Source organism: Odontomachus brunneus, unplaced genomic scaffold, assembly GCF_010583005.1.
Source record: "Odontomachus brunneus isolate Ranch 3 - 2012 unplaced genomic scaffold, Obru_v1 Obru_scaffold_073, whole genome shotgun sequence".
Taxonomy (NCBI): domain Eukaryota; kingdom Metazoa; phylum Arthropoda; class Insecta; order Hymenoptera; family Formicidae; genus Odontomachus; species Odontomachus brunneus.
The window spans coordinates 1,486,506-1,510,708 of record NW_022639523.1 but is presented as its reverse complement, the minus strand read 5'-3'; the positions used below and the strand labels follow the sequence as shown (position 1 = coordinate 1,510,708).

At 42.8% G+C, this 24,203-nt stretch overlaps 1 protein-coding gene and 1 long non-coding RNA gene across 9 annotated transcripts in view; one reads left to right on the top strand and one right to left on the bottom strand.

Moving 5' to 3' along the window:
• Positions 1-24,203, top strand: part of LOC116847068 (glutamate receptor ionotropic, kainate 2) — a 330,836-nt gene that overhangs the window by 140,511 nt on the left and 166,122 nt on the right. The window contains exon 2 of one of the 8 annotated variants that reach the window (XM_032821660.1): positions 17,478-17,621. The exons of the other annotated variants lie outside the window; for them this stretch is intronic. The gene's annotated coding sequence lies outside the window, so the exon portion shown is untranslated. The remainder of the gene's footprint in view (positions 1-17,477; positions 17,622-24,203) is intronic. 8 annotated transcript variants of the gene reach the window in all.
• The window catches only part of LOC116847075, a 173,236-nt gene that overhangs the window by 111,556 nt on the left and 37,477 nt on the right, over positions 1-24,203 (bottom strand). The window lies entirely within an intron of this gene.

Here is a 24,203-nt window from a genome sequence, read left to right as displayed (position 1 = left end):
CTCTCTCTCTCTCTCTCTCTCTCTCTCTCTCTCTCTCTCTCTCTCTCTCTCTGTCGCAAGATAGTGATCCTTATTATTATCGACGACAGTTTAATTTAAATTTGAAATAGACGAAATTTTTAATTATATAGTTTTCGATTATTTTTTATCTGAAATATATTATTATTTAAAATAATAGTAACATGCGTGTTTCGCACAAACAACACAGGATGAGTCAATTAACGTTAAATTCTAAAATAGAGTAACTATCCATATTACTGTGTCTACTTCTATTTAAATAAATCTGTGAAATAGTTCACAAATTTGTCGGGAAACTCGATAAATGGCGGAGCTATTTATTCAACCTGACAAATAACGTTCGCGAAATCGCAATACCGGCATGTTAGCCGTAGCCGGCCAACGATCGGCCGTTGATCGATCAGTCGTCGAAGCGCGTCTTGTCGCGTACCAAGCGGCGCAATTCGCGAGCGGATCGCACAAAAATGTGCGCCGCGCGAAACATCGCGTGCCAGAAATCTTTCGCCGGCTGGAGAGTGACAAGCACGGTCGTGGTGCGCGATGGCGGCGACGGCGGTGAGTTACGCAAAATTACCCCCGGGGTGCGGTTTCGTGCACGCTCGTCGCACAGGGGCGGTTCGTGTCGGGATCGACGCGAAAGAAGAGCGGGGGATGAATCGGAGGTGACAGGACGCGGTGACGTGAGCTATGTGTCGGGGCTCTGTTTGACCACGGCGGCTCGTTGCATCGCAACGGCCGGCTGCAACTTTGTGTCACCGCGGCGGAATTAATGCGTCAGATTTTTTTTTGCCGAGATTCGGCGGCGTACGGGCGGTGTGTATACGCGCGGAACAGCTATAACAGCATAAACTCGTTACATATTTTGTTTATGTAAATCCACAGGGTGGGAGATATCCGCCGGACTCTCTCTCGTATGCATTTTAATTAATCCGACCGGAATTTTTGCTGTTGATTTTTGCGCGGCTGAATATGGGGGCTCGCGAGTCTAGTGCGCGGGAGATTGGTGTTCGAAGCGCGATTTGTTGAAATCGTGCCGCTGTTTGCGCGAACAATACGATACACATCGAGATAGAAAAATAAAGTATTATGGCGGATGTGCTCGCGGCACGTTCGCATTTCGCGAATATTATCGTCGAGACGAACGGTATCGCGGTGATTTCGCGACACAGAATTAGATCTTCTCGTAACTTTCGTCGATGCGCGGGAGGCGTGCTTTTTTTCGCGCTCCGTGATTAAAACATCCGTACACGCCTAATTTACCAAACGATGTTTCCTTATTTCGATTATATCGACGTAACGATCGCGCTAAGATGTATAAACGTGATCTGCATGATGTATTTACGCGACCAGAGGAAGCAGCGCGGCGCTGGCCGCCTGGAGATGCAGTCGTAGTTTGTGTACGAGCTCAGTAATCATCGATTCACATATTCAGCGGATTTGCCGGCCCTGCCTCGCCGTTAGGGGCCGTTAATAAATTACCGTGACGCCTAAGTTTCGAGGATATTGCCAAGTACGGTATTTACCTTAATCTAAATTTTCGATGAACATTCCCGGGCATCGCTAATTGCCGGAAGCTGTGTATCTTGATATTCAATCAGACGATGCCCTATATGTAGGCGAGCACATATTACGCTTCTGATAGCACACCTACGAATATCGATGTTCCCTCCATAACTCGCCGTACCTCGCGGCCGTACCATATCGCCCGCAATCACTTTTTTTGCAGCATGATCAATTAGCCGAGCGTAATCCGTATTCGGAGATTATGGCAAAAAGAATAGGGAGCTCGTTAACGAATTTCCCTATGCGAAAATGCGATTACGAAACTGACCAGGCAATCTGATTGAATTAGGATTTTTGTTTTCCTTTTCTTTTTTTATTTTGATGGAATAAAAGAAGTATAAAAGAAGTATAACGTGCTGTTTCTCAAATTAAAAGCGTATATACTGAGAGAAAAAATATGTAAAAAATAAAAAGTACGTATTCGCGATGGACATAAAAAATACACACTGTATTCAAGTGAGTGTTACTTGTGTGTGCGTGTTTCAAAAGTATTATTACATGCAAAAGTATTGTAAGTTTATGTATTCGCAAATTTATCATAAATTCATCACCAAACATCAAATTTATCCAAAATATATTTTGAATTCTAGCAAGTTCAGCATTTCAATCAAGAATATTAAATTAAAACAAAAATTCAATTTGCTCACTACACAAAGCTGAGCCGACTTTTTCTTCGATAAATTTTCATAGTATTCCCCGTAACGAGAACAAGTTTTTCTGTTGAGTATATGATAATGAGCTTTCCTCAAATTTATGACTAGTATATTTTATTATTATGTGAAGACTATTATGAAGAAAATTCTTTGTTGAAGGCAACCATTACTTAAAGGAAGGGAAGTAATGCAACTGAGTAATCGCTTTTCTTGCACGGACAAAAATTTCATTTCGGGTAACTGAATGGGGACCAGACGAAAAAAACTCGCTGACAAGAAATAATATCTTTGTTACTGGGACCGAAAACATTCGTCTGAGCATTCAGCTGCATTAAAACTCGCCTGAGATAACTGAGAGCAATTGGCTGAGCAGAAACCTCCTACAGGAATTTTTCTGTTCCGATAACTTTCATCTGGTTTCCAAGTAATAGGGAATTCTGTTACACTAACGGAGTTGTTTTTCTTCCGTTCGAAAGTTCGATTGTTTATCCTATTTAAACAAAAGAATTTAGATCTAAGTAAATATGCTATTATAGTGCCCGTCAAACAAATATTTTTTATTTTCCAGTATTTTTTCTCTCAGTGTAACGAATCGACAATTTTTCACGTGACGCGAACAACAGCAGATTCGACGTAACGAATATTCCCAAACGCGTTGGAGCGTCTTTAACATAAAAAGTAAATATATTTCCTCGTTAGCGGTGAAACTGTTATCTACTCAGGTACAGCCTCTATCATTTAATTTGGCGTGACAAAAGCGAAAGATATTCATCGCGAGGTAAAGTGACCCAGGCACCCAAATCATGAAGTTAGTCCGTAATACCTTTGCTTACGTTCGTTTAACGTGTACCTATATTTACATTGGAATATAGGTCAGCGCGAACTAACGCCAAGTATTAAGCTCATACTTAAACGGTAAAATACCAACGTGTGAAATGTTAAACCGCGATACCGCGACGCGCGGCGACGCTCTAGTCTCCGAACTGCCAAAACTTCATTTTAAATCGTAATTACACGCGAGACACCGCGCCGTATGAGTCTCGAATGGTTCCCCACCCAAGTGTCTCGTCGATGCTTTGTCAATGTCTAACGTTAATGAACACGCGCGTAGAACCATGTGAAAGACGCAGCCATGCATTCGCGTCATTATGACTTTAATGAGATTCGTAAGGATAGATATGATACGGCCAATCTTCGAAACGAGCCGAGAGAGATCCTTGTATCTTCCGCCCGAGTTATCGTTAGCCCCGAAACACGATGCCCTGTCTGTGCGCAACACACCAAGGAAAACAAATCTTATTAAGCATCTTATTAACAACTTACTTAACGCTTGTCAACTTTGGAGACACGGAAATTAAGGAAATTAATTTTAAGGGGCGGACAATCCCCCCTTAAAAAAAAAAAGGAAACGAGATGGATACGAGATTCGTTTCTTTCGTCTCGTGAACGTGAAATTTCGCAGATTTCTGCTCCCCGATACTTTCTCTTAACGTACAATTACACGACGCGAAAAGTCGCCGGAGCATGGAACTTCGATACCGCGCTTATTCCTTTTAAATGCGAGGCAAATTAATAAACCGCCGGTTTATAAGTTCCAGAAATTAGCGAGGTAGCTTAATTAATGCTCCGGTGAACTTCAAATCCCCGGCGGATATTTCCGTACTTTGCAACACGTTCTTCTATTTATAAAACAAGGAGCCCGCCTTCTCGTATTTTCCCTCATACCCGCGTTCGTGCACCGCATTTATCCCCCCACTATGCCCTTCTCCATCTCCTCCTCCTCCTATCCCTTTACATCGGGTACGCTCTCTATTCAGCTTTCATCAAATTTGAAATTGTGTCATCGGGGTCGTCCCCTCCCGACGTGTCCACCGGGATTTGTGTCATTTACGACGGCGGCGCTAATTAATCACGAGATACTTCGCTTCTTGTCATCGTTATCATTTCACGTCGTAATAGACTCCATCATCCATAGCCCCGCATGAATCGCTTTACCTACCATAGTCCCCGAGTCCGCCGTAATTACGGGCGATACTTGGATTACAAGCACTTTGAATGTAAATATAAAATTCGTGTTTCCGCATAGCGCGACATTCTTGTAATTAGTGTGCCGAAGGCTGTAATTCACGCGCGAGTTTCTTCAATTTACGTGTCACAGTATACGCTCGATTTCGTCGGAGACACTCCCCCTTCCTTCAAACACTGATTTAGAAAATCTAGATTTCGCAATTGTGTCGTTAATTTAGTTAAATTAAACGAAAGGGTAAACTTTCTGGGCGCGCGCACACGGCATGAGCCCCGTTCGCTCAAATTGTTAATCTCGAATTTAATTTCATTTGCATTCAGACTTTAAGCGTACATTTAACTTAAACTCCAGATATTAATTTGCGATGACGTCACGACCACGCTCGCTTCTCATTATTAATTAGGCGTTCGTTTAAATTTTCATTCTTCTTCCGCCACGTTTCATCGCACATTCCGCTTTAGAAGATTAATTCCGACTATGTTTTTATAATGAATCCCCTCGAAATATTAGGATTACGCGAGGGTATCTTTCGCGCACGAGACAATTCTTACTGCTTTTGAAAGCCTGTTGAATTTGCAATTTGCATCGTAAAGTCTGCGTCGTCCGATTGTTGTTAGCGAGAATTGCGGAAACACAACATGTAATGTCGCCCGGCAATAATGATGTGCTGAGATTACTTATTAGCAAAATTGCGCACTCATCACGACAGGAACAACAATGAAATATTAAACGAAAATATATTCACGAGACGACATCTTGTTAAAGGCGGTTACTGAACGATGAACAGCAGGATCACCCAACGATGATAACGCACTTCACAACTGATCCGTTCGCTGCTCTTCAAGTGCAATTCGTTTTTTGCGTTTTTTTTCAGCGCTTCTCTTACGGACTCAATTACACGTTGACAAGTGAAGATGTAGCGTATTTTTGCCGCTTCGGTGGTTTAAACGGTTCAACCAAGCAGTCACAAGCACACATACCGGCGGATAAACGACGGCTCTTCTCTCTATTCCTCTCTCTCTCTCTCTCTCTTTCTTTCCCTCCGAAATAACTTACAAGATACTCGATTCACGGTTTTTATTTCAGTACTTACTGTTACAACCGGCAGGCAAGATGGATCGACGGCGCTTGATCTCGCGACTTAAATGGCGCACTCTTAGCGACTCGCGGATATAGAAACTCGCTTTCTATTATCCGGCCGCGCCCGAGATTTTGCGCCCCCTCTGCCCTTTCTCCCACAGAGGAGGCGACGTCATTCGGAAATTGGAAAATATATCTTCCCGGCAAAAAGGTCAACTCGATACACCCCTCGGCGCTGCAGCGAGATTTTTCCGGGAAGCTGCTTACGACCGTTACGTCTCTGATTTATCGTGTGTGTGCGCCGCGTTTTACTTTGGTCGCGAACCGGCGAAATTAAGTATCTCGCGATAAGTTCCTTCCCTTACTCGACATACAGTCACGATGCTTTATTCACCGTTCGCTATTTACCATGTCGTTCTTGCGATCTTATGGCACGCTAAAGTGCCGTGACCGCGTGAAAATACCCTGCGCGGATCTTAACTTTGTAAAGGTGCACTGAATCGAAACAAAAATAGAAGAATGATCCTAACTGGAGAAGAGGAAACCGAGTATAAATCACCGTAAAAATCACCATAACTACATCCTGCTTTGCTGATTTAAACATAATGAGACATTGGCGAAAAATCTGACGATAAAATAACGATAAGAAGTAGAAGCACTCATCCAATTGCGCGAGAAAAGCCTCTTACATCGTTCCTTCGTTTCGATCTACATTGACCTCAAACCTAAGTTGTTTTGTCGCGAATGCATAAGATTTAAGCAATTTCCAGATCAAAATACATCTCGCGACGTTTAACTGTGGTTATCCTTGACAATAAAAGAGGAGTATAAGGCGGTATTCATATATATTTTTATATATTTAAGATTGTCTTTCACTTTTAGATACCATATAACTTATTTCATTGATTACGGAGCATCTGAGGGTGAACTTAAACATGAAGAGGAAAATTTGACACACGATTTCAAAAATATAGATAGCACTTATTTTGACTTGACGTTATTTTCGAAAATACACCTTTGGAAACGCGAAAGTTACTTTAAAAAACTATAAAAATTATCGAAGGAGCAGAGAAACGTGTGTTCCCAAGATGTGCTCTAGATACTAATACTATATGACCTGAACAACATGCACTGTTAAATATTGGAGGGTCAAATTTAAACCAATTTCTTGAGTTAAATAATATTTAGTTATTTTTAACTATCATGTGTATCAAAATTTATTATTTTAACATAAAACATATGTTTAAAAAAACAACCACATCTAATCAACCTATTTAAAACAATATTAAGTCATTTTTTACTAAAACAAAGGTTACATTAATGTGTACATAATAAAAAATAAACTAAATTTTAGTCAAATTTAATATATTTCTTAAGTTAAATTATTTAACTCCATTACATAGTTAAATTAACGACATTTTAGTAAGAGCAGTGGCAACTTATAGGAATGGTTAAAAATAACTCAAATTGAGTATAATTTGACACTACGGATTTAACAGTGTGCAGCAACATGACCGGTTCTGGCCCGGTTCATGCTTAGGGTAGGTCCCACTGTGCATGCGCGAGAATCCGATCTCCTACCAACGCTACGTTGGATCCAACCTTAAGAACGCGACATTGGGATAATGGAAAATTATTTTGAAGATTCTGGGCATGTTACTGAGGGAAAAACCGTCGTAAAGCTGAGATTATCGCGCTCCTGGCGGACGCGTGATTCTTCTTCTCCGACATAAGCGTTAATTAGCAAAGTTAAATTATCGCGATCGATAATATCGACTATTTTTTGGCCGAGAAACGGAAGTTCGTCTGCGACGAAAAACGAATAATCTCTACGCGGTTTCATGATATCGCGAATGATGATGTAATTTGTCGAATTAAAATGCATATTTGCGACATTTATGTAAGACTGAGAAATGACTAAGAAATGAACAAATAGCAGAAGTAACTTGTAAAATTTTTTCATATTTTATGAAATGAAATTTCATGAAACCAAGTAGAAACACTTTTATCTTAACGACTTAAATAACTCGACCGAAAGTCGCGTGAAATCGACGCGGCATGTAACGTGTTTAGAGGTGCTTTTTGTGGTAAATCGGCATGAAATAACGAATGTTCTCGGGAACACGGCGCTGTGAATGTCTTGTTTGCTCTCCCTCTTCCTCTCGCGGCCGTCGTACTTTAGAAAAGACTTACCGTCCAAACACAATTTTTTCATTTAGCGGACGTATATTAAAGAATAAGAAAACAATGCGATCTATCATAGTACGACGATGGCGTCACCGCACTGATCATCTACTTTGCCGAGACATTACATGGATATACACGGTATAACATAATACGGATACAAAAGTAACATTTTCTATTTCGCATTCGTAGCGGCAAGTTTTATTACGTCGGTCCCCTTCGTACGCGACCGCAAAGTTTGTAAAGGAAAGTTTGATTCACGTTACATAGGATATTCCAGGATACGTCTGGTTTCGTTTATGTGTTCTCACAGTCTACTTTTAACTGTTTACCATTCAGCCCTCTACGTATACCCCCGTCGCGGATCTTTAAATTAAAGTTCAGTCGAAGCAAAATCCCCTCGAAATTAAATAGAGAATGAAGTTGCGTAATCTCTATTTGCGTCCTCCGTAACTTATTTTATTACAATTTCTCTGGATTTTCGAGCGCTCTTATATACACGCATATATATATATATATATATATATATATATATATATATGTATATATATATATATATATGTATATATATGTATATATATGTATATGTGTGTGTGTGTGTGTATATGTATAAGTTCCAGTGCCCCGGTGGTAGTTTTGTTAGACAAAGATCAACTTCCTTCAATTATTCACGGAATCTGTATACAGAAGTAAGCACGAGAAACTTGCAAGACCCTGTTTGCCGGATTTTCGAATATCTTCCTCGCGTTCTATCCTTTCGAGGTTTTCCTCGTTTCTCGATCCCATTAATTTGCATTACATAGTTACGCAAAAAGGAGCCGCGAACCGCAAAATTCTCACCCGCGGCTGCAATAGCTTTAGAAAACATTCGTCGTTACTTATAATTATCTGCCGCGGAAAAGAAACCCGCAATGAGATTTTTCTTGCTCGGCTCGCGCCTTGCCACAATTTCCAGCGCCACGTATGATTTAATTCTTGCCGAATGCGCGCACCATCGCAATCAGGATTTACAGCGGCATTATCGGCGAATTAATTCAGCGCGAAGACCGTTACGTAATCGAGACGCTGATTACCATGCAGGTTACACTCGAAACTGTAAATCGCGCTGATTGCGATGTATCCGATTCGCGCGAGCGTTCCGGGATTTCTGCTGCGGAAACTTTTCGCGTCGCGCTCGGAAGCGGTACTTAATTTTAAAACAAAATCCATCGTGCTCAAAAGTAAAACTAATGATGTGCAGATGCAGCTAATACGTAGCGATGCAATGAATTCCATCGGGTCATTTCGAGACCGCCGCGACGATTATAAACTTTATCTTCCGCTTCAATTGTGTGTTGCGCACTTATCCCGCTCTCGCTTTGCTCGCACGGAAATTTCGCAAAAACTCGGCAAAAACTCGCCTGCATAGATTGAAAAGGGATTATCGAGAGGTATCCTCGCTAAAATACGGAGATACGAATGAGATACGATAACGCCGCGCTTTTGACAAATCGGCCGATACTGATTAATATAACCGCGAGCGCGTTATCAAGATGCCCGTACGTTTTCCGAAAGCGCTTCGTAAACGTAATCTGTATGTAAGCGCGCATGTAACTATTTATCACAATCGTTTGCTGAACGCACACATTCGCGGCCTAAAAATCGGCTCCTCTCATAGACAATGGTTAAAGTCGATTAAAATTTCATCGATTCTCCGTCTCGTTCCAGCTCTCTTTCTGAACAGAGACAATTGGCGAGCAGACAGTTCGAACTCGAGCTAAATCTTAGCACGCTTAGTACGTTTATATACTGTCGATTATTTTGGTCGAATGTGCTATTTTTACACGAAAAGAATATCATAGTTTTCTTTTCATGTAATTTTTTTTCAATTTTATTATGTTTCTAGTAACGCAGGAAAAGACTCTCAGTAAAATCTATTTTGCTGAGAAACAGTAAATTTCGCTGGGAGCATAGCAAATTTTTTAATAGCACATTTCAGTCCCTAAGATATATAAATAGCACATACGATATGAATGGATTACAAAATATCGATTTATTCCTTCGTTAGAAAATCCTCTCTGTAGCAATTTTTACTATAAAATTCCCTCAGTGCATGCGCGAGGAGGATTTCACAGATTTCACACTACTAATAAAGAGAAAAATTTTAATCCATAAGTAAATAATACCCAAGTAATAATATAAATACGATACGAAAAATAAAAACGATTTGACTGATATTTATAACGAGCTATTATAAACAAAGCGAAACTCTCGCAAATTTATATAATATACCGCTATACGTGTGCATAAAATCGTATGGTTGCAGTCGGCACGGCAAACACGGCAATGTCGCGCGATACGAAAAGTTCGGGGATTAAATAAATAAATGTGTGTAGTAACGCGTCCGACGAAACCGGCGTGAACGATAAGAGCATAAAAATGCGAAAAAATCTCACGTTAATGCGGATGCAACATCGAATCCATTCTTGATAGGATCGATACGCGAATTCCGTGCATTTTTCATCCTCTTTCCGCCCATCCGATATTTTTTCTCTTATCGCGTCTCTCGTTTTCGCGGTATCGCAATCCTGTCGTCGCTTATTCAATCGCGCCGGATAAACGCCGATGGAAGAGCGCGGGAGATGTCTTTGCTGTTTAACAAGATGTCAGGAAATGTTCTCGTTTGCGAGGGATTTCTTTACTTCGTCCTATACGCACGCATAATGCCACGGCGGTACGGTCGCAATATGCCGGAGAGATTCTGGTACAGTTGCACAATTCTACACGTATGTGTGTGGGTGGTAGGTGTTGTGCGTGCGCGCGCGCGCGTGTGTGTGTATCTAACCCTGGAATATTTTCAATACGCGTACGAGAATAACGCGGAAGAAATTTATAATAGCGCGCAATTCACAACGTAAAATATCACAAAATCCGTAGCTCTGATAAATAAACAAAAAGATATCTTGTTCGTGCCGAAAGAAATGAAGGTGGAATTTCGATAATATGGTAGCATAATGCACACGATTTATCGAGGAAGTCCGAGCCCATTGTTTCATTTATCCTAATTAATTAATAATAAGCTTGACACGCGTGCGTAATTGAATTTACAATTACAATAAGACAGCGAGAGAACATGCGAGATATCGAGTTTTGATTTACCGGCTAAATAAATATTTCCTGAGAGTTCAGCGCGTGAAATAATTAACATTTTCTCTTTCATAATTTGTTCATTAATACATTAATTGATTTACAAGATAATACCGTCGAAACACACATTACAAGATAACATCATCGAATTTATTTCTTTTGACCTTGCACGTAAATCGACTATCGAAACCGACATTCTCAATTGAGCGTACAGTTTCGACGATAGAAACACGCATAAAACACAAACACGAATACATATCAACAGACAAAATACATATCTATTTTAGATCGATGTTTACACGATGTATGTTTAAAATAAACCATACGGCCCACGCGTTCGTCATTTTTGTGTTTACACGAATTTTCTGTTTTCAGATGCCGGTTCATAAAAGTTTGATTGTCTGATATGTATCAATGGTGTTTCATGTATCAATGTATTAGCATGTATGATCAATATCAGAAATAGCCAACGCGGCAGTGCCTTCTCCCCCTAGACAATTTACAATGAAAAACTATATTTTTAGACGTGTTTGAGTTTTGAGTTTTGTATTTCGTGCTTTCCAATTTATGTAAAAGCAAATAACTTTATACACGGAATTATAACTTTTTTACAATTTTATATATTCCATGAGATGAATATCATCTTTTTCGATTTGGGATTAGAACGACAAGAAGCTGATTGTTTAAATGATAATAATCTATCGAATTAGGAAAACCATGTTGTGCGATTAATAATAAATCAAAACTTTGAAGTGAATATAGAAATGAAAAAAGAAAGAAATAAAGAAAGAGAGAAAGAGAAAAACTTGCAACTTTTATGAGGAAGGAGCTCAAAAGATATAAAAAAATTCATTTGTCGTAAACACGTTAGTTTTTATGTTTGCCTATGCAACGATCGAACGGCCAGTGAGCAGCAAATGGAGCCGCGCGATCGACAAATTTCTTTCCAAGGACGGATAACGCGGACACTCATTGACCCGTTGGTAACGGAGCGTTCCGGATATGCTCTCGTTCCTTCTTTGTCTCCTACTTCGCGGTAGATGAGCGCGGGAAACGGTCCGTGGAGTTCCGCGAGAATGAAAAGCTCGTAGGAGCGAACGGTCGACCAATAAATTCCCGCGAATTCTGACGCGCGATCGTGCCGTCTTGGGAAAGAGGGCGGAAGACAGTTCGCGAACTGGGCCAAGGATTCGCTCGTCGATAGAGAGAACTACTTCAAGCCAGAGGCTCGTCTTCGCGCGAGGCCCGTAAAACGAGCGGTAATGTGGTTCGCTGAAAAATCCGGATCACGTCGCCACGTCATTGTATCGACGAATAATCCGATTAGTTTGCACCACCGCGAAATAACGAGCTGTCGATGCGAATTACGAAGAATATGACGTTGATGGACGTTAACTATCCGGAGATCTCATAAAATGTCACTCGGTGTCATCTTGCTTAATATACGGCAATTAGTGTCACGCTGTAGTGACCACAAATGTCACGTTGTCGAGTGGTAATGCAAATGAGGGACTTTAAGAGAGCCGTGACATCAAATACAAGCGCGCGAGGTATAGCGAAAAGTTGATATCGCAGATGCGAAGCTGACAATATCAACTAGTGTTCGCCGCAAATGCATCATATATTACATGCATTATATGATCGAATAATAATCATAAATGCGACCGGTGTGCGCCTCGCGTTGTCGAGTGGAGAGTCCTCCGGTGCTTAAAGTACAGTGAGAAGAAAATGTTTCGTAACTATTATCACATAGAGAGATAATTACTGTAAATTATCATTAAGGAAAACATTTTTAATTAAATTCTACTATAATGTTAGTGATGATAATCTTAAATATGTATTGCTACTCTATCATTTTACTGCAAAAATATAGTTGAGGCTAAAGATAAATACAATTTTAATTGGATTAACCACCTCTTTCTTTCAGCGTACGCGAATATATTCGGATGAGCGCGTATCTTAGAGGAGCACAACACTGTCTGATTTCCGACTTCACGCTCATGTTTCTTTTACGCTATTCCACGCAACTTGTGCATATTTATCCACTCGTCAGTATGCCGTTGTATGAGTATCATTCTTACATACATATCGCACAGAAATGTGTCACGATATCCGATGTACACGAAAATATGTATCCAATACGCGATTCGTGTATATATATATATATATATATATATATATATATATATATATATATATTACAAGCAAAAGCCGGATTTTGTAGCTGGCTAATGGAATTATTGCTTTAGCTTAATGGACTACATCACAAGGCGAATTTCAGGCAACCGGTCGGAACCGAAAGCTAGCATGAGAGAGAGAGAGAGAGAGAGAGAGAGAGAGAGAGAGAGAGAGAGAGAGAGAGAGCACTTGCCGTAAAAATATAGTATGAAGTTTAATAAGGGTAGCGCTCGCGCTTGCAACGCGAAACTTATTTTTCATACGAGCGTAATGTACGGGAAATTATTTGGTTCGTTTGTGATGGACGTCCGGCTTTATTGTAGCTGGCTAGTCTACTTTATAGCACGTCCTACAGAAGACGTGTAATCGATGGCCGCTCTGAGAGCGAGGGAGAAAGAAATATGTACTAAGTGTAGATTGATGAAGGGGATATGTATATAAAATGAAATATAATTACGTACAAATATGTAAATATTATTATAAATATTCTGTGCAGAGACATATGCATATTTTATACGCCAATTATCGCGAGGAATACGTAAAGCATGTAAAATTACGCGCAATATCGAGGTTACCAATTACTCTGTGACTGTATGGTAATTATTCATAAATGTACCGCGTATAATTATGTTTATATATACAGTCTCTATTACACATTAACTATTAATGAGAAACTCTCTCGACGAACTGAGTGATTTGACATTGATGGCCAATCTTGGCGAAATCGCGCCCTGCATATTTCTTGTTTCCAACGTTAAACGGGATTTGTCGACACAAATCTCACTTTTAACGATAGGCTTCAAGTTGACTCGAGTCGTCGAATTCATTAAATTGAATTGTTTGGAATTCCCGTCACGACACAGGAAAATACGAAATCGCGGTCGCAAAGTAAAATCGCTGTTCTGATCTTTTCGTTCGCGCCGCGCGCGTCGGTTTGTCGGCTGATTAGTCAAATAATACGTGTGTCCTCGTATTTGTCGATGGAGCTTAACGATCATTGGATCTGGACGTGATCACAGGATGTGTACGAATAATACAGCGGAATGGTTTCCGCGAGGGCCAAACGATTCCATTACCCGCGAGTGCAGTCGAGTGCTAGCGGCAGGTAAACGGTGTGTACGCAATTATTGCCATCAGAGCAGCAAATGCAATTTCGAAAGGCACCAGACGACACTCGCGAAGCGACACACGTTCTCTCTATTTCTCTCCTCTCTTCCCTCGTTGATCTTTCGATCACTTCCCTTTAGGTGGCTGATTAACGCGCCTCTATCTATATTTTCGTTGCAAAGTATTCGCGTTTTACTACCACGACATCTTTCCACGTTTTCTAATTGTTTCTTGCGAGAAAAGAGAAAATAATTGTAATTTTTTACTCGTACTTTTCGATGTTTTTTATCTATGCTCTAAAGACGACGCACGATCATGTCCGCATTAATTTATCTTGCTCTCCGTCTCGTCTGTTTTCAGCTATACTCTATAATTCGGATAATATTTCGTTTCTTCCGTCGTGCCGTTCCGCTCGTCGCGCGGATACACTCCAGTACTTATTCAGAGAATCCTCGGTGTGTTTTCTTTGTAGTTTTGTACCTCGTTTATTTTACGCTCTAGTACGACAGGCTCGTCTCGCGATAATAAATTTGCCGTCCGCCGCCGTTTCCTTTAGCGGAAACTGCTGGCGGAGTCAACGCGGAGCGCTTATTTTCTTTAATTGCCTCCTCATCTATTAAGATCGGCAATTCGATTTAGCACGACGGAAGTTCTCCTCTCTTCCCCCTCTCTTTCTCTCTCTTTTCCTCCGCGTTCACGACGGAATCAGCTTTCCGGGCTGCGTTCGCGGAATTTAATGGCGTAACGACGGGAGAATATTTCTCCCGTCTTATTTCCAGAGTATACCGATGTACTTCACGTCGGTCGCAATGTCCATTCGCCTCAAGTTTCCCGCGGGCGCGCGCGGGCCCGCGAAGCTTATTTCTATTTCACGTCGCGCCGCGCAAGTATTTGGTCCGACAGGGATTTCCTGCGTGAGAAGAAAGAACGCCATCCAACTTTCATCGTAATGCGACGAGTTGCCGCAATATGTTGCGAAAGTAATTTCTAAAGTAGGGTCCCCCGCTGTTCCGGAAGAACGACGTGTGCACGAAGCGCGTGTGCCGAGCATTGCTCTCGCGCAGTACGTGGGAGCGCGCAATAATTGATCCCGCGTTAAGGACGCTCTCTGCCGTAACACGAGAGAAAGATAGGATACACCGTCACCCGCCGTAATTCGATTTTAGCGAATCGTTTTCTCGATCGAGATCCCGGGACGTCGAGCCGCGCCGTGAAACGTTACCCAAGACAATCACGGGTATCGCTGCTAAATGACGCATCGCTCCACGTCAAATCTGATTTAGTAGCCTCAATCTGTGCCGCTTACGATAATTGCGCGGGGGGTTTGATTAGAGCATCATCGATCAAGCCAAGCGGCGCGGCCTAAAGTTAATGCAAGTCTCCAGTGACCTAAATGCATTCGATGCGCACGCTTGATAAATCGATATCGTCGCTCCCCCCCCTCTCTCGTCTAATCGAGTTTATTAATAGTTTAATAATGAGTCGCGCAATTAACGCAATTGAGAATAAGTTCCAATCGTGAGAGCGATTTGGAGTATTTGTTTTTAATTCGTTTAAACGGCGGCCCTTTTACGTATCGTGAAAACGTCAGATGACACGAAACGACCGAAAACTTGATAGATCCTACCTTCCCGCTTCTCGTTCCGTCCTCCTTTAAATGGCTTTAGCTTGCTGGTAATACGGATTGATTGCCCGTGCAGATGTTAATTCGGGCCTTCCTCGTCCCCCTTCCCTCCTCCCGATAGGAGCCGTTTAACTTTTAATTGAAATTCGAAGTAGCGTGAGCGAGCAAGCCGTGTCCATGATTGCCGGCGCGATTATCTATTTCCGGTATGAGCGCCAGATGCATCGGATCGTCGAATTAACTTTCGCGCGAGTTCATCGGCTAACGTAGAGCCGCGAATCAGGCAAGCAACGACAAATCGCTGAAATAGGAACACACCGGTGCATCGTTCGCACGGTAATCGCCGCCAAGTTAACTATAATTATGTCCGCGACCGAGTCCGTAATTAATTCTGGAGTGAGAGACTATTAATCATCGTGGCTGCGCCGCGATGTAATATTTTACTCAATCTCCCGACAAATATCTCTCACTCCCCCGTCACGAGGGAGCGAAAGTCCCGACGGCCGCTGATGATTATGTTTATTTTGCGATCTCCGTGAAACACCACTTACATTTTTTGATCGCGCGCTACCCGCGAGGTACTCCTTGAAAAATTCCTCGCTCGCAGATCAAACAACGTCGGAATATGTCTCGGACGAGAGTAATCTCTCCGCCGGCATACGTCGCGAGAAGGAGAACGGCAATTACGAATTTGTGAGATTATTACGTTTCATTCTGTGTAAATCGTAATTAAACATATTTCCCCTTTTCCTCTCTCGTTCGTGTGGCTGTCTCTACAGAATAACATTTAATATATCGTTGTCTTTTGCTTACATTTTCGCGTCTTCATTCAGTTAATATTGTTAGCTGGAGTTAACGAAACAAAGTTAGCGAAGCAAAGTTAACGAACGCGTCAGCCTTTTGAGTTTCCAAATTTAGAAGTCATTTAGATATTTAGAAATCATGTTAAGATCTCTGCGCCTTTTATCGTTCGCGTCGCGAAGCGTAGTATTGGAACGTACACGCATGTGCTGCTCTTTTGACTTTCAGACGCAAAAGTTTGGCTCGCTCGTTTGTCTCGCTGTGGCAATCCCACAAAAGCAGTTTCGTCAAATTTTCACTGCAACCACGGCAATCGAAAATGGATGAGCGCTCCTTGCAACAAGGCTCGTGTATTTATTTATTGTTCGCGGGGCACATAGCATCTCGATTGTTTAATTCTAGAGTGACGTTCGGGTGTGGCCCGGCGCCAACAAAGCCCGGACGGCGCGTCGTGAATCGGCCTCTGTGTATATATCTAAACCGCAGGTAAACGATATACACGGGCAATTATCCGCATTGTGCCGGAATACAAAAACCTGCGATTACGCCCCGCTGTTAGCAAAACTAACGATTTGAGCCGGCGTTTGAGCCGAGCGAGCGAGTCAATCACGAGGGTAAACGTGAATTTCGCGCGTTCCTATTCCCGACAGTGCGTCCGATTCGGCTGGACGTTTAGAGCGAGTTAAGACAAATACACGGAAAGTTTTCCGAAAGCTCGACAAACCCCTGCGGCCCAGGTGGTTTTCGAACTCTCGGATGATTTTTCCAACGGAATACGCTAGTAGAGTGGTCGGGAGTTGCGAATTTACGTTAGACCGCTCGAAATTGCGATAGAAAACAGAGGGATAGAAAAGAGAAGAAACCCGCATTGTGGTGTCGTTAAATAAAAGAAAATAATGATTAAAATTGAGGCTTAAAAAAGAAGCCCCGAGAGTACTGCCGATATACTTACCGCAATTTGTCAATTTTACATCTTGGACTATCGCAATTCTGTTAACGTAAATTCTTTCTCCGCCGGTTTGCGAAACTAGTGCCATTGTGTAAAGGGAATATCGCGACAGTTTCCGTAATTATTGCCATTACATTCAGTAAATGGGCTACGTTTATGTTCTTACAGTTCCCATTTGGCTCGCGGAATCCCCTTCGTATGACGCTCCAAGAGGTCTCCTCCTCCGTAACGTAATTCTTTCACGGAGAGCATTGCTATCCGAGACATCTTGAGTGGCGGGAAAAACCATGGCGCGGAAAAGAGAGCCGAAAGGTAAAGAATAGCCTCGTATTCGTGAAACTCCGTGAGATAGAGCCAACCGTAATTCGAGCCCATTCTTCGACCTTCCGGAATACGTCGTCCGTGTAGTTCCACCAACACCGATGCTTAATTTTCTCCGAGTTTTCTTATCCACGTGTACACACACATACACACACACGCGCGCGCGCGTACTGCACACGAGAGCACCAACCATAAAAATTGTTATTTTTGTCGCCCAGGGTCTTTCAAGACTCACGAGTTCGTTCGTGCCTTTGCTATCTCTATCTGTCTTCCTTTCCTATCTGTTTTTGCGACCCTACAGATTACGCAACGACATCTCACTTAACAAATAAGTTTTGCGATTAATCGTTGTCTCATGTTCGACGCCGCGGAGAGCTATTGCAATGATAATTTTGTTCACAATATTTTCGTTCCTTTCAATTAATTTCTTCTCGTGACAACAAACTTAATTCCACTTTCTTCGTTAACATCTCACACACATTTATTTCAATTGCTGAATTATATTACAACAGCTCGCGACCAAAAATAGCGTAAATTTCTCTCAAATTCTGTTCTGTTTTAATGAAAATAAAACGCTTGTTGTCGCGCGTTTGTCACTATTTACTACCCTTGCCGCTGCTATTCCAAGGATCACCCCACGCAAACTGTTATTTTTACCCCAAGGCATTGAACTGTATTTTAATCGTTGCGCAATGTGACGCGCAACTTCTCTGAACAACAACGCGTGCCCAACACAATTCCTGATCGATCCGTTTTCCATTCTCGCGCGAATCGTTACATCGTAGCTTCGAAAGGTGGCGGGAAAAAGAGACCTGATGATATTAATGGCGCGGCGAGACGGGGTGGAATGCCGGAAGACGTTTATACGAGCGGCACAGACTGGGGCGGCAGACAATGCTGGGCAATAAACCTAGCTGGGCCCGACGGCGGTGGCGGTGAGGGTTTAGGTAAAATTACGTCCGATAAAAAGACCGTCTGTCGGTGATTTGTCGGCGGAATCGAGAGCGCGAATGCGACCGAGCAGCTCTTCGAGTGGACCAAGCTGACGGACGGTTTGTCGCGCTATATCGCGGCGTCAGCGCGAGATCAAAGGAAACGGCCGGTATATATTTTAATGCCCTGCCGGCATTAACGTCGATTTAACCCTTGCCATGGTCGCGCGTCATTTGTCGAGTTTACCGAGTAACGGGAGAGTCGAGGGGCGAAATCGCGCCGAGCGGAAACAACGACCTAGAAGCACCGGCTGGCTATCCTTTCTCGCTTATTGAGCGGCGGCTGACGAGAATTGGATTATTACCCGAGTTTCGCCGCTGTCTCCGCACGGCGTATCTATGGGGCGGCACTCAAGCACGATTTGATTTGCGAGCGATATATTTCACGTGATATCTATGGACTCGAGGAAAGTTTTCGCGATGGGAGAGATATAGGGAGTGCGTGGATTTGCGCGTTCCGTCGACACACATCTTTTATCCGATTAAAGAAAAAAGTTCCGGATCAGCAGAGAGCATCGTTCGAGATTCACAGACGGGATCTGAAAATCGCCCAAGTTTTTGCCGATTTTTCTAATTTATGAACTCACTTTATCACGGTTTATACGGGAACGGGTGTCCTGGCGATACTCACGGCGATCGCAATATCTCAAGCAAGGCAGACAAAAACTGAATAAATAGCGCGAAAGTCGGAATATCAGTGTGCACGCACGAAGGGAAATCACTTCTCGACGTGTTTCATTTTATAATCGTTCTTTTCTTCACGTATGACGAGGTCACGGGTTTTCTAGTTTCATGAATTACTGGACGAGATATAATTACTCGAAAAGTTGGCTTTTAATAAGGGTTTTGTAAAATATGACTCATCAAATTGAGAAATCGCGTAGTTCCGTTTCAGCGAAATTAAAAAGTTTCATTTCGTCGTTATCCTGGAAATAATCATAAACCTTCTGTCTTTATCACCACCGAAGGTGAATCCGTTCCATTCCTTCGACCGCTGCTCGATAAACTTTTAATTAACTTTGTACGTTTCTCCTTATCCGTCTATTAACCTGTCCACGTGAGATACCGTTATGCCGTGCGTTCGCGCGATGGACACGACCGGCTGAACGTAGTGTGGAAGCACAAAACGGTAATTGATTAAATGATCGACGCATGTACGACATCAATAATAGCTAATTGCCGGCGTTCGATGCGCGCTTTGATTCTAAATATTCATTTTTCCTGTGCGACCCGTTTTATTAAAAAAAAAAAAAAAAAAAATGAAAATAAAAAACACGGAATGAATAATGCAACACCTGCCGATATTTCAATAAACGAGTCGATGCGCGATATTCGTACCGTGTGAGAGAGAAAAAAGAGAAAGAGAGAGAGAGACTTTGCCATTTGAAGTTGCAATACGTTCACGTAGTGCGCGCAAAATTTTCGAGTAACACACGTGCATACGAAATGGAGAATAATGTGTGTTTATGACGCGTGCAAAATTCGGAACGGGAGTGACGCAGTGCGAAATGTTTTTGTACTTTTAGTACGAGGTATATATGCATACGTTACAATGATGTGTACATTATTACGGCAAGTTAAAATACTGTGTGTAGATACGTCTACATGATCACATATTTATGATCACACATTATTTATTCGTCTCATTTATATATTTTTATATTAGTTTTCTCTCGTTTCCCTCTCAAATAACATCCGACGAAAATAGCATGTGTTTTTTTCTTTTCGAATACTTGGGAAAAGAGTCAACAACTTCCAAGTGCAAAAACATTAAGAGCCAATTGCAAGCGTAGTTTACATTTATTGAATTGTATACGCGCAGATACTAATATATCGGGGCGCTTCGTTGTATGGTCGTCTTTCACCGAAATGTGTATCTGTGTGTAATATAATTCAATAAATGCAAGCTACACCTGCAATTGGCTCTTAATATCCTTCACTATCGCACTTAGATTTTACAATTTTTCACTTGAAGTCACTAAACTTGTCAATTGGTGACACGAGTCACTATTAACAATAACGAATTAACAATACGTGTTGGATTAGACTTTGTTGTCAAATATCTTTCACATGACTCAAGATAAATGATGAAAAAAGACAAGAGAGAAGAGAAATTTTGATGAATCGACCCGATACGATGAGTGCTCGCATCGATGATTTCTCTCGAGGAATCACGTGAGAATGCGTATTATCGCGTATTACGGCACGGGGAATGTCACGATTAGAAATTTCAGGCGACGCTTCCATGCGACACGACTTTCGCGAGCGGCGTGACAAGCAGGGATTCGTCCAACAGGTATTTATCGCGTCGTGAAAATCGCTGGCATGGAATCCAATGCACCTTGTACGCGACGCGACTTGCTCCATTTCAGAGTGGCGGCAGCCCGAGGCCGAATCGCGAGGAATTCGCCCGAATATCCGTCGTCGAATCCGTCTTTATCGGCTCGCCCATAGCCGGGCGAATTCACGCTAATCCCAGATTTACATGAAGTCAATGGGAAGGCGAGGTGTAGCGTGGGGTAGTTCGTTCGGCTGTAATCCACTACTGTACGATCATCTACGATCGCGCTCGAAACGATTGGCAAATAGAAAGCGAATACCGAGGTAAACGGAGCGGCGATACATAGCGAACGAGTGAAATTCGTGCGCTAACTTCCACCTTATGCAAGAGATAACACGTTCCGCGTGTGAGCCGTTATTGCCATTTTCACAAACTGATCGGTCTACCTTCGAACTATCAGAATTAAGTCGTATACAACGTCCACTTTTTCCCACTCTTTTTCCTCCGCCTCTCATTCGCCGAAATTATTCCTGCGAGTTTGATCCAATGTGCATTCGTATTTGGAGTGGTCTGCCGAATTTGCGCGGCAAATTCTGTAACGAATATCGATAACCAGGCAAGACTAAACGACACTGTTAAAAGTCAATCAAGTTCGTTCCGTTCAGTGTGTGCGAAACACGTTCGAGGGGGAAACGAACGGGAGCGCTTGGCTTTTACGGTGGCTACTATTCGCGGATCCCGGCGAAATTTCAGCCGTAATTTAATATCGCTAATATCTTCCGCTTCACCGATCCCCTCCGTTTAAGGGCTTGCGCGCGAAAAGAACACGCGATTTGTCGCGTTGCGAGCGGCGGTAATTAGCGCGAGTCCCGATAACTCGCGGGTCACCGGATTTAACGGCAAGCTGTCGACATTTCTTTTTTTGTTCCTTTCCCTTAACGCCTCGCGAACGCATTTTAATTCGCGCGCCTCTAGCCGAGGGCGAAAATCGATTCGCACGACGGGTATGTGCGCGGGAATGACCGACGTATGGACATCGATTTCACGCGCAAGGATCGTCCACGGAGGACATAAATTCCAACATGATCCGAGCGCACGATGTCAGTCAGCGTGTTCTCGCGACAATCGCGAAAAGGTCGGCAACTAAATTTCTCTCTCTCTCTCTCTCTCTCTCTCTCTCTCTCTCTCTCTCTCTCTTCAAGTCCCTGCTCGATATTTTCCGATCGTGCTATTTCTCGGGATATCTTCCTCTCGGGCGTACACGTCGAGAGAGTCCGTATGCCCACGTACGCCGTTCGTTTTTATTTATATCTCGAATCCCAGCACAGCGCGAGCCCGTGCGCTCTTCATGTAGACCGTGCGCGCTCGTACGGCCGACACTTGCCCGATTTGTCGCGGCTTCGATTTCTCGTATGCCACGTGTTTCCACTCGCGACGTCCAGGCGACCGTTGGTCTCCCGGGAGTGATCTCGCGGTTATGGACGACAGTTCGCCGCCGTTTTTCCTCGCGTTTCTCTGGACCGTCGTCCGTCCATCCGATGTACGATGCATTCGCGAGAATATCGGCCAGGCCGGCAAAAAGAGCATGTCGTTTTCCACTACGCGAGGCCACCAACCTTTTCGATATCCGTGAACAGTCGCGGGTCATTGGTCAACAAGTAATTCGGCGCAGAGCGAATCGACGATTTAGCGCAAACGATACGAATCGCTTATAACAGGTGCGAATCAGAAAAACGGTCTCGAGTGTATAATATTTTCCACATTTGTAAAATTTTATTTTATTTCCCTTCGTTCTTTTCCCTTTGTAAATTTTGTATAAATTCGCGAAGTAGAAGGTTCTTCCCCCGCGCGCGCTTCTCTACATTGGAATAGCCAGAATACCACTGTCGCGCGATGATAAAAATGGATGCGATCAAAGTGGAACGGAATAACCACGGATAAAGAATCGACTCGCGCGTACAGCACACGCCTATAGAATGTAAACGTGCGCGCGTGCAAACTCGAAAACGCGGACAGATATATAAGAAATATTGAAAATACGAATATAAGTTGGCGGTGTAACGATAGCGACGGAAAAATCGCAGAGTCCAGTGAATCCGGCGCAATAATCGGTCGCATCTATCACGTCCGATTTGCAACGTTCGATTTATTCAGATTTATTTTCACGACGACCCCAGACGCATTTCTCATGGATTTTCTCCAGCGATGCTATGTGTGTATGTACGCGCGCGCGCTCAGAGATATTTTCTCTTTCAGTCGCGCCGTCGCCAACGCGGCGAGAATGTGCGCAATTTTATTTATCGATCTCGTTCAAATCGCGCACATTTCGCGTCGTGACGAGCGTAATTTCCGGAGAGAGAAAACTAAAACCGGCCGAATTTCGGACAGTGGGAAAGAGGAAAGGGGCGGAGGAGGGGGAGGAAAGGGAGAGGGAGAGAGAGAGAGAGAAGTCGCGGCAATGTATTATTGAACGGTAATGTTCATAATTAATACTTCTGTTCCTCCACACCGACAATGGCCAACCGCGTTATTCTCATTTCATTAAATATTGCGTTATTTATGCAGTGGGTTCCATTATGCAAACCGGACTGAATGAATTTCATTGTTGAACAAAATGTTTTTTTTTACTTAAGCGCGTACGCGCGCTCATACGCGCACTTGAAATAGCCACGTTTTTCAAATTAGGCGTATCATTTATATACGTGCCGTACTATAAGGAACATTTTCGACTTTCATGGAAATATATTAATATGTTCCACGCGCAAAAAAGGGCGTTTATGGGATGAGTGGCTGTTGAATGGAAAATGCATGCCGCTAATGAAAATGAATAGCGAAATAATGCAGCGAGACCTTCGAGCACAACGATCTGAAAATTCAGCCAAGTAGCCGGGAGGCCGCGCTCTCTGCATAACATCGTTATCTGAAATGGCAGAAACAATAACGCAAAGAGTGGAACATGTAATTTCCCATTCCGCGCGAAAGGCGAGTCGAGCGATGGCACCGACAACGTTGTATTTGACTACGGAGATACGCTCCGTTTACCAACTTACGTATCTATCTAGGTATCTGACAAACACAAAGTTATCGGACAAGAAGCGGCGCGCGTTGCAAAAATAACTATCGAGTCTTCGAATCGATCGTTGAAAAATGAGTACCGGGATGCGCGGAGATATCGGAATTCGATGCATACCGGGGATATTCGAAAAACGTGTATGAAGCCGCGTACATCGTGGCATAATGATTTTGTCACCGTAATGGCCGTCCAACGACAACTCGATCCATTTGTAATGCATCAATTAT